Raw genomic sequence first — 17,216 nt, 5'->3', positions numbered from 1 at the left:
TAGGTAGGCCCACGGGCAGGTTGCAGTGTATGGTTAAGGTAGGACATATAGTGATGTGTTTTATATGTCCTGACAGTGAAATATTGCTAAATTCGTTTTTCACTGTTGCAAGGCCTGTCCCTCTCATAGGTTAACATGGGGGCTACCTTTAAATCTGATTAAAGTGTAGATTCCCTTTGGGAGTGGATGGACATGTGGAGTTTGGGGTCTCTGAGCTCGCAATTTAAAAATACATCTTTTAGTAAAGTTGATTTTAAGATTGTGTGTTTGAAAATGCCACTTTTAGAAAGTGAGCATTTTCTTGCTTATACCATTTCTGTGACTCTGTCTGTTTGTGGATTCCCTGTCTGGGACAGTTTGACAGTTGGGCTGGTTGCACCTCACACTAGACAGTGACACAAAGCGAGCTGGGGTATAGTCTGCATTTCCTGATGAGCCATCTGTGCTAGGAGGGAGGGAAGGAGTGGTCACGTACACCTGAAAGGGCTGTGCCTGTCCTCACACAATGCCGTCTCCGACCCTCTGGTGAGTGTCTGAGGGCTGGCCTGGGAAAGGTAGGATTTCACATTCAAAAGAGACTTTACTTTGAAGTAGGCCTACTTCAAGGGAGAAATTTGGTATAAGAAGGTCACCCAAAACCACAGACTTTAGAACACTTCTGGAAACAAGAGGAAGCTCTGTCTGGAGAAGACCTGAGGAGGAAGAGCTGCCCTGCATGTGACTGTGCTTTGTGGAGCTATCCTGCAGTTGCTGCTTCTGCCAGAGTAAGAGGGCAAAGACTGGACTTTGTGTGCCTTCCATCTTGTGAATAAATCTCCAAGGGCTTGATTTAGAGCTTGCCTCCTGTTGTATGAAGTCTCAGGGACAGCAAAGGCTTCTTTCTGCCAGCACCAGCTCTGACAAGTGGTGCCCGATCCAGTCCCTGGGCCCTTGAAAGTAAAGCTGGTGGAAATCCAAGGAAATCAACTTCAGACCGATGCCACTGCTGAACCCAGTGATGCCGCCTGCAACCGACTCCGTGATCTTCGCTGGAACGCGACGACCTTCGCAGGCCTGACGCTGCTGCAGCCCCGCTGAAGTCCGTGACTCCGTGGAAGTTGCCGCACCACGTCATGACCGAAGCCGCTCGAAGTGCGCGGATTCAATGTTTCGCACAGACGCTGCGATCCCCGACTTCACGCATCGACTTGTTTTCACTCTTCACCACAGGTACTGTACTTGGGGGTCTATGCGACTCCGTGTCCAGTGCCTCTGGTGTCGGCTTGTTGGGAACGACTTCGTCATGATGCCGGGTTAACACCTCATCGAAGCATTTTGTGTTTCTAAGCGCTATTTTTGAGTTTAATCTTTAAAAATTCATAAGTTGAATTGTTTATGTCGGATTTTTGTCATTTTGGTCTTGTTTTGTTTAGATAAATATTTCCTATTTTTCTAAACTGGTGTTGTCATTTTGTAGAGTTTTCATTAAGTTACTGTGTGTGTTGGTACAAATACTTTACACCTAGCACTCTGAAGTTAAGCCTCCTGCTCTGCCAAACTACCAAGGGGGTAAGCAGAGGTTAGCGGAGGGTGATTCTCTCTTACCCTGACTAGAATGAGGGTCCTTGCTTGAACAGGGGGTAACCTGACTGTCAACCAAAGACCCCATTTGAGCATTCATCATCTGAATTAATCTGACAAACATCCTTCCATAACGCTGAGATTTATGGCCTCTTCACCATTAAATTAATTTAACTTACAATGTTTGATGAGGGTATTAGGTCTCCCAACAACTTTGTCAATTGTTTCACCAGCACTCTGCTTTTCCTGACTGAAAATATAGCTTTTGTAATCAACATTTAGCATTGGATTGAATTTAAGATTTAGCGCTTCTTTGATTTGATGGTATGATACTTCATCAGCATGTGGTTTGTCTTTATTACTTCTCTTACTTCTTCACCGGCAGGATTCTTGAGGTATTCAACAATATTTGTATTATCTGTTTCTTCCAGTGCATCGATAAAATCATCAAAAGCTTTTATCCAGGCAGTCAGTGGTGGCTGGTAACATTTGAAAGTGGTGGGGCGTAAAAGTTGGGTATGACTTTTATGCAGTGAGTGAAGCGAGCAAGCTAAATGGACAAACATGAGGTCCAAGGTGAGTCCTTCTCCCATGAAAAAATTAAAAAAAGATTGACAAATGGTGCACTTGAAAACAAATTAATAAAGTGAGAAAGCAAGGTTTATAGAGCAGTGGGAACATATAGGGAGTCATTATGACCCTGGCGGTCGGTGATAATGTGGCAGTAGTACCGCCTGCCACCACATTACGACATTTGCGGGTTGGCTGAAACCAACCCGCCAATACACTGACTGCCATGGTGGTAGCAGCCGCCGGGCTGAAGATAAGAATCTCCAGCCCGGCAGCCGATAATGAACTGCCCGCGGCATTTTGACCCTGCCTACCGCCATGGTTTTCGTGGCATAAAACCATGGCGGAAGGCCTACCAGTGACAAGGAATTCCTTCTCTGTCACTGGTAGGAGGCTCACCCCCCCAACACTCCCCATACGCCCCCCACCCCCTCCATCAGTGCTCTCCGCCCCCTCAATCCCTCACCACCCCATACACGCACACTTGCAGACACGCACCACGCATACACACACACACACACACACAGGCATACACACATTCATACAAGCATGCATCCATTCATTCTCACATACATCCGTACCACATTCACACTGACATGCAGACACGCATTCACATTTCCATTCATACACGCATTCTCACACATGCATACACACACACAAACAACCCTACACACACATTCGCATTTATTTATACACTCACACATTCATGCACCCCCCCCCCCACACACACACACACACAACAACCCCCACCCCCTCCCCTGTCGGAAACCCAACTTACCTGCATCCAGGGAGTCTTCCAGCAGGGGACAGGAGGGGGTGCTGCTACCACCAGCAGCACCCACCAGCAGAACACCTCCATGCCGTATTAGTTGACATAATACGGCTGGCGGCGGTCTACTGGTGTGGCGCTGCTGGTGGTAGCAGCGCCACCTTAACACCATCCGCCAGTATGGCCACAGCCGGATTCCCGCCTTTTTTGTGGCAGAAATCCGGCTGTGGTCATAATTTGGCAGACGGATGTTCGCAGCGGCAACGGTCTTTTGACGGCCATCACCGCGGCAGTAGGCGCCACTTACCCCCAATGTCTTAATGTGCCCCATAGTCTTGAAATACGAAACACATTAAAAACGTACCCAGATTGTACTGCATTAATACGTTCATCAGCTACTTTAATGTGCAAAATGTACAGTGCGACAACTTCAGGCCCTTTAAAGTGTGTGCTTGCCAAGAGTCTTTCATTGCATGCAGCATTAACTTTGGAAGACAATGCTCTAGCCAGGCATCAGGAAGAACCCACAGCTGCTGGCTGCAATCAATCATATGGAAATATGTGCAGACAGATGTTTATTGGGATGAAAAAGTGGGGGCTCTCTAACAGGGACCATGTAATATACATTTCGATGATTCCCATAGTGTGCCACCCTGGCTGTGTTTTGGTTTCTTTCTGAGATGTTATTGCATTCAGAAACATAACACAACAACTGACATACACCTAAAACCTCTCAGTACTATTGGCTTTGTCAATGGTTGCTAGCTGTTTAAGATAAATGAGTAACAACAATGATTAGTTATTAATAATTAACATTGGAAATGTTTCAATTCTGAAATTTTGAGACTGTGAATTAAAATTTATTGAGGCCTATGGAAGGAGTATGGCCTTCAGTTATGTGTGCTTTGCGTTAGATATGTATTGCCTTTTTCTCTTCACATCTCATCCATCTGTACATTTTCAACCTCCTCTCTTTCCTCTTCAGCACCCTCTTTTCCCTCTCCCCTGAATGTACTCCCTTGCATCTCTCTCATTTTACCAACCCAAACATATATTGTACATTCACATTTAAGCACTTTATTTCATTTTGCTTTTGCCTTATAAATATTTTGACCTCTACGCCCCCCATTGCAAACATTTACACTGAATTTCATTTGCAACTGTGTATTTTCCACTTTTTGCTGGTGTTTTCCTGACTCTGATGGTGCCATGGGTACTGCTAACCAGTTGCCCCAGGGCCAGTGCTCTGTGTAAAATCAGTGTGCAAATTAGGCTAATTATAATTGGCTAAGTCAACCTGCCTATAAGTCCCTACTATATGGTAAGGCATATAGGTTTAGGGACCCCATTATAGGTAATGCACCCATATGTGTACTGCTGAGGTGCCCAGTGTCATTTTAAAGGCAGGCCTGCCTTGCTGGCTGCTTTTAAACTAAAGTTATATGCAAATTCGACTTTGGAATTAAAAGTAGTTCCAAAGTCTTAAACTACCTTATTTTTACATATAAGTCACCCCTAAGGTGTGCCCTATGTGCCCCTAGGGCTGGGTGCCATGTAACTATAAGCAGGGACCTTATAAAAATAGTTTTATAAGCCCTGGTGAGGTAAAACAGTCAAATTCGTTTTTCCCTCATTGTAGTGAATGGCCTCCATAGGCTAGAATGTGGAGACTTTATTTTAATTTGTAAAGATACCATAGGTTTGGTATCAAATTAATTGTTATAATAAATCCCACAACTTCCAGTTGTTGAATTTAATATAACATGTTCAGTTAAAGAGTTTTAAACTTTACCTGAAAAGTTGCCAACTTCAGCCCTGCAGTGTTTTTGCTGCTGTGCTCTGATTGGCCAGTCTCTGGCAGCCTGGCCAGGTTGCCTTGATGAGGTGTGAAGTGGCCTGGCTCCACACAAAGAGATGTGCCTGGGGGAGGAGGTCTCCCCTTGGCAGATAGTGAAGCAGGAAGGGGAAGGGCTGGCAAACTGGTCTTCAAAGGCAGAGAAGGACATTTGGAGCTACCAAGCAACACCCTCACATCCTGCAAACCCATAAAATTAGGTGCCCCCTTAATTAGATTAGGAGAGGGCAGGAGAGGGGTGTGTTTAGGATTTTTAGCCACACCAGTGGGTGGGCTGAGGCAGATGTAACCTCCAAAAATCACTTTCAGCCATGGTGGATTTTTCAAGAATGTTGCTCCCTGGGATTGATTTTTGCCACACTTCCCAGGAAGTGGTCATCACAGGGGGAAGGACCCTGCCCCTGATTGGAGAACCAGGACCCCCCTGTTTTTCACCCAGGAGCAAGTATAAAACTAGCAGACCTGCACCCACACCTCAGATCCCGATCAGATTCCAACAAGGAAGAACTACAGGAGAAGAAGGACTGCCCTACTGGACCCCTGACCTGCACCTGGACACTGCACTCTGGAGTACTGCACCACCTGCACTCTTGGGCTTCACCACTAAAAGGACTTTCCCTGTCTTCTACTGCTTGAAGAAGGGACTCCCTGTTTGCTACAGGTACAGAGGAACTGCCCAGAGTCCCCTGCATCAAGTCCTGCAAGCAGAGCCCAGCTGACCAGCGTCCAGTGGCCATTTGAGGGTTCTGACCAGGTGCATTCTGGGAATTGTAGTCCCAACTCCCAAGGAGTAACTCAGAGCTCCTGGAACCTTGGATCAAGTTGTGGACACTTCAAGGACACAAAAAGGACCTCTGGAAGAAGACCCAGAAGTTTGGAGATGTTTGGAACAACTGCATAAGTTTGAAGAAGTGCATTGTGGGACTTGTAGTCCCAGACCCCAAGAGGCACACCAGAGCCTCTGAACCCTTTGCAGGTGCTGTGGACCACTTTCCTGAATCAAACACTTCTGAAAGTAAGTGTGACAGTGTTACCTCGTGGGTGGCCTGAACTCTGGACTTTGTTCCTTTCCAGTGTGACCTTTTTCAACCCTTTGAGCACTAGTTGCTTCTATGCCCTAGAAAGCATTAACTCTTTAAAAAAATCATATCTCTGGTTCCCCTTATCCGATTTTATTTGTTTTGGTGTCATTTTAAACATAAAAATAGAATCTATTTTTATAAATTGATTTGGGATTTTTAAACAGTTTCCTGTGTTTTATTTAATTACTCTTTTGTGATATTTGAATGCTTTACTCTTTGTCTCCTAAGTTAAGCCTTGTCGCTCGTTGCCAAGCTACCAAGGGTTGAGCTGGGTTTAATTTACTGAGACCTAACTGGACCTAAGTGGAGGTTAGTGGCCTATTGCTAAGTGTAGGTACTTACCTGCCCTTACCAATAACCCATTTTCCAACAAACTGGAATACATGACCATTGTTCTGTGTGCTCTGCAGAGACCAACCCACTGTCAGGCACTTTGCTTTGCCTTCAGCACCAGTGTTCTCAATTAAAGCCCCTCATAAACACTTGTCACAAAACAAAGTATGCACTACACAAGAGTAATACAATGCACAGAAACACAGCATGATGAAACTAACTCTATTGGGGAATGCAACATTAAGTAAAACGTGAAATAAGAGAGGAACTAAATGGCTGACACATATTACACACATTTTAACATGCATTGTTAGTATACCAATCCATGTTTGTGGCATTAATTGAAAGGGTATGAAGATAGCTCTAACACCATACACAGATAACTGCCTTTATTGTAAGCATTTATTTCTCCCCTTGTGCTTGACTCGGATATTTGGATCCATTTTGCAAGGGAGCATGAACTGTGCCAGTTGTTTGGAACAGGTTCACGAGGAACACATAGAGGAGCTCGACTTCTAAATGAGCCAGCGATCTGCAGACAGGGCCTGGGTTGTCACATAGGGAGGTTAGCATGTCAAAGGGTCTCAGTACAATAAAAATAACACAAGATTATTATTATAGCACTTACCGTTACCAAAGACAAGGCACTAAGGGGGTCATTCCTACCTCGGCTGTAAAAGGCCCTTACCGCCAGACAGAAGACCGCCATAACACCGCAGCGGTCGCGGTAAACCGCCACGTTCATTCTGACCCACACTAGGCAAACTGCCAAAATACCGCCATCCACAAAAGTCCGCCACACCAAAGGTCAGCGATAAACTGGCGATGAGCAAACCTCCACCGTCACGCCAACAGAAATACGCCCATGCCATTACGACCCACGAATCCACGCGGCGGTCTTTCAACCGCGGTATTCCATTGGCGGTACACACCGCCGCGGTCGAAATACACATACACCTACAAAACACTACCACATTGGACAATTCGAAATACACACACCTGATACACATACACACCACTCCCACACACCCAATACAATATAAAACACACACCCACATCACCCACAAACCCCTACGGCCAAAAATTTCGAGCGAAGACCAGAGAGAGACACCACAGTCAACTACCAAGCATCCACAGGCACACAATACCAATACCCACAGAACTTCCACGCATCTCACACAACACATCACTAAATAGCACCCCACCTATCACTACACACTCCACCCCACACATCATCCACACCACCCCATGGCACCTCAAAGACACCCCAGGTTCTCAGATGCTGAACTCAGGGTCATGGTGGAGGAAATCCTACGAGTAGAGCCCCAGCTGTTCGGGACACAGGTGCAGCACACCACCATTGCCAGGAAGATGGAGCTATGGAGCAGAATAGTGGACAGGGTCAACGCTGTGGGACAGCACCCAAGAAATCGGGATGACATCAGGAAGAGGTGGAACGACCTACGGGGGAAGGTGCATTCCATGGTATCAAGGCACAACATCGCGGTACAGCGGACTGGCGGCGGACCCCCACCTCCTCCCCCCGAATTTACAACATGGGAGGAGCAAGTCTTGAACATCCTGCATCCTGAGGGCCTCGCTGGAGTATCTGGAGGAATGGACTCTGGTAAGTCTCATCTTCACTACTTCATCCCCCCCCACCCCACCTGCATACCAACTCATACCCCCATCCCTCACCCCCTTCACAACTACCCCTTGCAAATGTCTCACCATCACAACCCACCCATCCCAAAACTTAGCCCTGCATGCGGCCCCAAAGCATGGACACCCATCACCAAAGCATGCCCAATGTACATACCCGTCAACCCCCCCCCCCAAACACCGTCACAACAGCCCCCACAAAGGAATGCCAGCACTGGGGTACACGGGCACCCACCCATTGCACGCCATTGGCACACACAGAAGCAATAACCATACTTTTATACCCCTGCAGGACCCGAACGCCAGGTCACCGCGCAGGAGGGTCCACAAATGTCCCTTCCACCCCCAGAAGAGGCCCACAGTGATGACAGCAGCTCTATCTCCCTGGATCTAGATGACCAGCCCGGTCCATCGGGGACCTCTGAACAGTCGGTTCCCCTCAGACAGGCACAGGCCACAGCAGACCTACCCCCCTCTGGGAACACCAGCACAGCACCCACCCAGCGGGCCCATACCTCTGTCCCCAGGACACGTCAATCAGTGGTGTGTCCACCACTACAGGGAACCCAGGCTAACCCACCACCCCAACAACAACAGGGACCTGAGGGCAGTGGTAGTGGGCACACGGTCTAGGGGACGGAGGCCCATGGAAACAGGGGAACTGGGAGGGCAGCTGTGTGACAGGGGAGGGACAGGCCAAGGGAACCCACTCTCCACGAGGCCCTCTCCTCCATCATGGGAGCATATCACCACTCCCAGGAGACGATGGCGACGGTCCTGGCCAGGTTTCAGGAAATCCAGCTTCTGCAGGAACAACAGTATATGGGGTTCAGGGAGGAACTGAGAAACATCAGTACCGCCATGGGTACCATCGTAGTGGCCCTGAATGAGTTAATCTCCACATTGCGGACCACTCTGGCACCTCAAAGGGCCCCTGACACTAGCATGGACCAAGAACTGGCTACCACCTCCGCCGGCGCTAGTGGACAGGAGGCCCCGACAGAAGACCAACAGGCCACCAGAACCCCACCCCCTGCAGAAGGAGAACCCACCCGCAAGCGGGCCCTGAGATCCAGGAAGAAGACAGAGTAACATGTCAAGACCCCTGCCAGCAAAGGATACCGCCCTGATTGTCATCCCACTGTCCCACATTGTCACCCTGTCCAACCTTAAACTGCCCCTGCTCCACTTCCCACAGGCATTTGGACAATGCACCTGTGAACCTGATAGTCTGGACTCTGCCATGGACAATCCTCCACCATCACCCCTCACCGATTTGCAACCACCCATCCAAATTAGAGCACTTGAATAAACACACTTATTGCACATAAACAATCTGGAGTCTGTCTGTGATTTTAACAAATGTATTAGACATGACAGTGCCAAAATTGTTATTCACATTGTGATGCCAAAAAACCGCTGTCACACAGCTGTAGTCCATGGGGAAACTAAGCAGATGTCACGCAGTGGGGCCCACAGCTCTGAAAACAGAAGGGAAAGTCACAACACAGTTACCATACACTGGGGGGAAAAGTCAGACAGTAGAGAGGTAGGAGTCTTTAAGTAAATGTAATATGCCGGTGTCTACTCTTACCTGTGTGTCACTGAAAGTATTGCTCTATTACTGTGTTCCTGTTGTCTATGTCGTCCTCTTCGGCTTCCTCTTCTTCACTCTCCACAGGCTCCACAGCTGCTACAACACCACCATCTGGACCATCCTCCTGCAGAAAAGGCACCTGGCGGCGCAAAGCCAGGTTGTGAAGCATACAGCAGGCCACGATGATCTGGCACACCTTCTTTGGTGAGTACATTAGGGATCCACCTGTCATATGGAGGCACCTGAACCTGGCCTTCAGGAGGCCAAAGGTGTGTTCGATCACCCTCCTAGTCCGCCCATGGGCCTCATTGTAGCGTTCCTCTGCCCTGGTCCTGGGATTCCTCACTGGGGTCAATAGCCAGGAAAGGTTGGGGTAACCAGAGTCCCCTAATAGCCACACACGGTGCCTCTGGAGTTGACCCATCACATACGGGATGCTGCTATTCCACAGGATGTAGGCGTCATGCACAGAGCCAGAGAACTTGGCATTAACATGGGAGATGTACTGGTCTGCCAAACAGACCATCTGTACATTCATCGAATGATAACCTTTCCTGTTCCTGTACACCTGTTCACTTTCTCTGGGGGGTACCAAAGCCACATGGGTCCCATCAATGGCACCTATGATGTTGGGGATATGTCCAAGGGCATAGAAGTCACCCTTCACTGTAGGCAAATCCCCCACCTCAGGGAAAACGATGTAGCTCCGCATGTGTTTGAGCAGGGCAGACAACACTCTGGACAACACCTTGGAAAACATAGGTTGGGACATCCCTGATGATATGGCCACTGTTGTTTGAAATGACCCACTTGCTAAGAAATGGAGTACTGACAGCACCTGCACTAGAGGGGGGATCCCTGTGGGTTGGCGGATGGGTGTCATCAGGTCTGCCTCCAGCTGGGCACACAGTTCATGTATAGTGGCTCGGTCAAGCCTGTATGTCAGAATGACATGTTGTTCCTCCATTGTCGACAGGTCCACCAGCGGTCTGTACACGGGAAGATTCCTCCATCTCCTCGCATTGCCAAGCGGACGGTGCCTAGGAAGGACAACAGCGAGCACAGAGTCAATCAACCCACAGGTACGTTCCCACAGCTTGCACACAACACGATTCACCATGCATTGAATGGTGTGTATGAGTGTTGAGGAAAGGCCTAGGTATGTGTGACGCAGTAGAAATTAAGCCATGTGGGCCCTTGAAATGGCGGCTGCCTGACCTGTGAAATGTGACAATGGGATGTGAGGTCAATGCGCTGGCGTTGCACACCGTGGCGGTAGGCGGTCGAAGACCACGGCGCAAAGCCGCATTGGTTAACATTGAAACCTATGGGTTTCAGGAGCCAATGACGATGTGCGCCGGCGGTCGCGGTATGCACCGCCGCGGGCGTGACCGCCATTTTCTATCAGCTTAATCACTCGATACCTGATCTTCCACAGGAGAGGACCTACATTGCAAGTGCTGCTGTGACCTCGGTCTGGAAGAGACAATGGCTGCTGCGACTGGGGAAAGGGCCCCTGCCTTCACTTCTGAAGAATTGGAGAAACTCGTGGATGGGGTCCTCCCCCAGTATGCGCTACTCTACGGTCCTCCACACCAACTGGTAAGTACACTGGGAGCATGCTTTGTGGGCAATGCCTGGGTTGAGTCGGGTGGATGAAAGATGGTGGGGAGGGGAGCGATTGAGGCATGCATCAGACGATAGATGAGAGCATGTGCCACATGGCAAGGGTGGGGATGGGGGGCCACTCACATCGAGCATGCAGAAGGTGATGACAATTTTTCTCTCCCTGTACATGTCACATAGGTCAGCGCCCACCAGAAAATCGCGATTTGGCGTGCCATCGCCAAGGATGTCCGAACCCTGGGGGTCCACAACAGACGGGGCACCCACTGCCGGAAGAGGTGGGAGGACATCCGCCACGGGAGCAGGAAGACGGCGGAGGCTCTGCTGGGGATGGCCTCCCAACGTAGGAGGGGTGCCAGTCGTCAATTCACCCCCCTGATGTCCCGGATCCTGGCGGTGGCCTACCCCGATTTGGATGGGCGCGTGAGGACATCACAGCAGACACAAGGGGGTGAGTACACTCTCATTCTGGTGACTTTGCGCGCAGTGGAGGTGTCTGGGTGGGGGAGGAGGGCTGTGGGTCTCCCTAGGCCAGGGTGAATTCAGTAGGACAGGCCCCTCCGTAAGGCATGGCCCTGGGCCCCCGCCCCCCACCTCTGTAGGGTGCCAAGTTCAGGTATCCATGGCCCTGTGTCATCTATGTGTGCAGTTGTCGTCGATAGGCTTGTAGGCCATGTCCCACGGATTGCGTAGTGGACCCCAAGTGCGCGGCGTAGTGCAGGGGGCTTCTGAGTCTGTCTTGTCCGCCAACGGTAGCGGTAATCCATGCACTCAACATGTCTTTATTTCTCCCCCCCCCCCTTTTTTGTGGTCTTCCTGTTCATGTGTGCATCAGCATCATCAGGCGGAGGAGAAGTGGCATCGGAGCACGAGGGAGCTGCATCTCACATGGCCATGGCGGGCCATGCAACTGACTCGGATTTCACCAGTGAGACGGAGGGCGAGGGGAGCTCCACAGCGGGGACTCGTGCTGATGTCAGTGGCAGCGACTCGTCCTCTGAAGGGAGCTCCCTTGTGGTGGCGGCAACATCCGTGCCCCTGCAAAAACAGGTACAGCTGCCACCCAGCGCACCAGCACTGCCCTCCCAGCAGCCCCTCAGCCTTCGCCCTGTGCCCGCTCACCCAGGAAGGTGGGCATCTCCTTCGCCCCAGGCACCTCAGGCCCTGCCCCAGTCACCCCTGCTGCCCTCAGTGAGGAGGTCATTGACCTCCTGAGGACCATCATTGTTGGGCAGTCTACCCTTTTGAATGCCATCCAGGGTGTAGAAAGGGAGGTGCACCGGAGTAATGCATACCTGGAGGGCATTCATTCGGGTCAGGCTGCCCATCAGCGATCGTTCAACGCTCTGGCCTCAGCACTGACAGCAGCAATTGTTCCTGTCTCTAGCCTCCCCCCTCCAACTTCCTCCACCCAGACTGTGGAGTCCCCCACCCTCAAGGGCAACAACTCCGGCGAGGAGCCAAGGCACGGCCAGCCCACCCCCGGAAAAGCACCCAAAAGTTAGCAGTGCCCGGCGCGAGAGGCCACGGGCACCAGGGACCAAAATCCCTACCCTGGCTCCGTCTGGAAGTGGGGTTCCACCTGGCACACCGCCAAAGGTGTTAAAGGGCCACAGACTACCAGGGAAGGGTGGGAAGGGCAGCACGCCCGACAAGTCCGGCAGCAGGCCAGCTGCCCAGGAGTGCCCCACCAGCCCCCTCCCAGGTGTGCAGGAGGACACCCAGAGGCCCGATATGGCAGCCCAGGAGGGCCCCGCAAGCCAACGGACAGATGGGCAGGAAGGCCCTGCCAGCCACATGCCAGGTGGCGAGTGACACCCATGCCTGGGCCGGAACCGCTGAACTGGGCCCCTTCAATCAAGCACCGCTGAACTGGGCCCTTTCAATCAAGCACCGCTGAACAGGGCACTGCCGTCTCAAGCACCGCTCCGCTGGGCACCGCCGTCTCAAGCACCGCTGAACAGGGCACCGGCATCTCAAGCACCGCTGAACAGGGCACCGCCGTCTCAAGCACCGCTGAACAGGGCACCGCCGTCTCAAGCACCGCTGAACAGGACACCGCCGTCTCAAGCACCGCTGAACTGGGCCCTTCATCTCAAGCACCGCTGAACTGGGCCCTTCATCTCAAGCACCGCTGAACAGGGCACCGCCGTCTCAAGCACCGCTGAACTGGGCCCTTCATCTCAAGCACCGCTGAACTGGGCCCTTCATCTCAAGCACCGCTGAACAGGGCACCGCCATCTCAAGCACCGCTGAACAGGGCACCGCCGTCTCAAGCACCGCTGAACAGGGCACCGCCGTCTCAAGCACCGCTCCTCTGGGCCCTTCATCTCAAGCACCGCTATACTGGGCACCGCCGTCTCAAGCACCGCTGAACAGGGCACCGCCATCTCAAGCACCGCTGAACAGGGCACCGCCGTCTCAAGCACCGCTGAACTGGGCCCTTCATCTCAAGCACCGCTGAACAGGGCACCGCCGTCTCAAGCACCGCTGAACAGGGCACCGTCGTCTCAAGCACCGCTGAACCGGGTACCGCCGTCTCAAGCACCGCTGAACTGGGCCCTTCATCTCAAGCACCGCTCCGCTGGGCACCGCCGTCTCAAGAACCGCTGAACTGGGCCCTTCATCTCAAGCACCGCTGGCCCATTGGCGGAAGGGGCAGGCCCGCATCTGTGTCGGGCAGGGCTGCACGAAGCACTCTGGGCACTAGTCCCCCTCCAGTACCAGTTGAGACTGTTATCCACTTGAGAGACTGTGGCTTTGCACTCCCCAGGATTGAACAGTGGGCAAGCCACCCACTGTAGAGACTTGAGAGACTGTGGCTTTGTACTCCCCAGGATATGGCAGTGGGCAAGCCACCCACTGTAGAGACTTGAGAGACTGTGGCTTTGCACTCCCCAGGATATGGCAGTGGGCAAGCCACCCACTGTAGAGACTTGAGAGACTGTGGCTTTGCACTCCCCAGGATATGGCAGTGGGCAACCCACCCACTGTAGAGACTTGTGAGACTGTGGCTTTGCACTCCCCAGGATGGGACAGTGGCCATGGAGGCCCCTCGTGGATCTGGCGTCGTGTACTCATGTGGCTGAGGTGCCCTCCCTTCCCCGTGAGGTTCCTGTAGTTTTGCTATCTGATGCCCCTGCAGTGTTCTCTCCATTGGTGTCAGGTATCTTGTGTGAGCCTTGCCCATGTGATTTGGGCCCAGAGGTCCACGGACGATGACAGCTAGAATTATCGGACTTTTAATATTTATTTATATATTAGTTTTAAATGTGTGATATTTTTATAAGGCAATAATACAATATATTCGACTGTTTATGATCTATTCCTTTTGTCTTTGCATTCTTTTGGGGGGGTTTGGGGGTTGTAACAGTGATGTATTGCTATGCATTGATGTGTGTGTTGTAGTGGGTGGGGGTGGGTGTGTCGCGTATGTGTGTCCCCGTAATATTTTCTCCTCCCCCCTCCCCTGTGTCGTAGGTGCAGTACTCACCGTTGTCTTCTGCGCCGGCGTTCGTGCTCCTGGTAGACGAGCAGGAATACAATAGCTGGTAGGATGTGTAATTCGGGTTCCATGCTGTCCAGATTCCTCGTGGGGTGTATGGAGGTGAGCGTTTTCGGTTTGAAATGTCTGTTTCCGCCGTGTTTTTATCGGCGGGGCTACCACCCCGGAAAAGGTGGCGGATTGGTGGGTTGTGATAGGGTGGGCGGTACATTGTCTTCCGCCTGTCTGTTGGCGGTGACCGCCGCACTGTTTGTTTGTCCCGCCGTGGCGGTCGGAGTGTTAAAGTGGCGGTCTCTGTTGGCGGTTTCCGCCAGGGTCAGAATTCAATTTTTTTAACCGCCAGCCTGTTGGCGGGTTAGCCGCCGCTTTAACACCGACCGCCAAGGTTGGAATGACCCCCTGAATCACACATGCTTGTATCCACTCCTACTGCATGAGGAATGGGGAAAAGGGTGGAATCTATGCCTGTTAATGACAGATGGCTGCCCTCACACAGGGATGAAGACTTCAACACCCAAAATCATGACACTAAAAGTGTCACTGCCCTATAGTGGATGCTGCCATAGACCACAATGGAAATGAAGGGCTTTAGAGCAGTCAGCCCTGCATCCTGCATCATGGTGTAAAAAGTTGATTTATTGCCCGGCTTCTGTCTCGTGCTTCAAAGCGGGGCTGGGCAGACAGCCTGGGACAGACAGCCCAGACTTAAATGCATCAATTTGTTTAGAGATTCTGTTGTATCTCTAAACAAAATAATCTGTATAATATGTTTATGTGAATGTGTAGGAATTTCAGAGGGTAGCCCCTCAGCCCTAAAAGAGAAACTGCCCCTGCAAGCTGTCCTTCTGTCACCATAATTTGCTTTTTGGCAGTATTGAATGGAAGTGGTGGTTTCAAGAAGGAGAGGACATAATAACCATTTGTGGAACTTACTGACGTTGATAGTGGGGTTCTCTCCAGCACCGTCTGTTGTTCGCTGGACCTGTTTCATTTTCACTATTTTTTATGCCTTTGGCGTGCTGGCATCAGGTTTGTCATGAACAATTTCAAGTCTTGTGGCCTCTTTCTTTGTGGCCATTGGAACCCTTCAATTTCTCAAAGACTTTTTGAGTTGTCCTAAGCCCCACCTGGCAACTTTGGTGGTATGCCTCTTGAAGGATTGACCAATCACTTGGTTTGCGGTGCCTTGTGCTCAGGTTGGATGGCTGTCTTTACTCAGGTTCTGGTAAGTGTGATCGTATTTCTTTATATTTCTCATAATCACCACCTCTAATGTTTCTCCGTATTTATCTGCTTCCACTCACAGCATTCTCTTGCACCTGTCTGTCACTTCTCATTGTATTTTCCATATCTGATAATCACTGCCTTAGCGTTATTGTTCTGTATATCTTGTAGCTCTCTGCTGCGTTGTGGTCTGCACCTCTTTCCCACCCTCACCAGCAAGTTCCTGGCCAATAATTCACAAATTTCTTTGTAGGGCCTTCATCTTCTTTGAAAGCTTGGCACTGGCTAAAGTGATGCTTTGACTCCACATACGCCAAACATAGATCTTCACTTTGACTGAGGTGCATGTGACATGCACCAGCAGTTTGCTGGACCACAGCCAACTGTGGGAGAGCATTGTTGCTTCTTGGGGTTACATATCCCCTATCTTGTTGCTAGCTGTAGCAAGCCTGCATACTCGTAAATGAACACATCACACAAGGAGCATGGTTTTACACGTCTTTATTCTTCTGCATACAAGTGCAAACTCAACATTCTAAACATGAAATCTATTCACCTTGCCCTAACACTTACATCATAGTTATGGAATCCATCAGGAACCAAAAGCATCCCATCATCGCTAACTCAAATTATAAAATTTTTACTAGACCTGCAGTTCGAGTAACTTGAATAATCTACTCAACCCTACTGTAATGTACTTGAACCGTAAATGGATCTCAAATTGTGTGATCGCCATATTTTCAACCTCTTGTTCTTCTCTCCCATCCTCCCAGTTTCTTTCACCCTTGTGCACTTCTAACCCCATACCTTTGCTGTTTTTCCCCTGTGTACTTCTCCCCCTAAATTCCCATGTCTTTGCATTCTATGATGTTGTGTCTTGTGATGCCAGCTCTCTCTTCTGTGATTCCCCTATAGACTTCCTGCCTCCCCAGTGTTCCTTGTTTCTTTCTCACTCAATCAATCAATTTGTTGATCGCGCTACTCACCCGGTAGGGTCTCAAGGTGCTGGGGATGGGGGGGGGGTGCTACTGCTCGAAGAGACAGGTGTTGAGGTGCTTTCTGAAGGACAGGAGGTCCTGGGTCTTGCATAGGTTGGTGGGGAGGAAGTTCCACATTTTGGGGGCGAGGTGGGAGAAGGACCTGATGCTGGAAGTAGTGCAGTGAATGCGAGGGACTGTTGCGTGGGCGAGGTCGGCAGAGTGGAGCTGGCATGTAGGGATGTGGAAATTAAGTTGTTCGTTGAGGTTGGCCGGTCCGGTGTCATGGAGGGCTTTGTGAGCATGGATAAGGATTTTGAAGATGATCCTTTTGTTGACTGGGAGCCAATGGAGGTCTCTGAGGTGGCCTGAGATGTGTTCGTGGCGAGGGAGGTTGATGATGAGACGTGCAGAGGCGTATGCGCTGGAGTTTTCTCTGGAGTTTGGCTGTGGTTC

Source organism: Pleurodeles waltl, chromosome 6 (genome assembly GCF_031143425.1).
Source record: "Pleurodeles waltl isolate 20211129_DDA chromosome 6, aPleWal1.hap1.20221129, whole genome shotgun sequence".
Classification (NCBI taxonomy): Eukaryota; Metazoa; Chordata; class Amphibia; order Caudata; family Salamandridae; genus Pleurodeles; species Pleurodeles waltl.
This window is presented reverse-complemented; position numbering follows the sequence as displayed.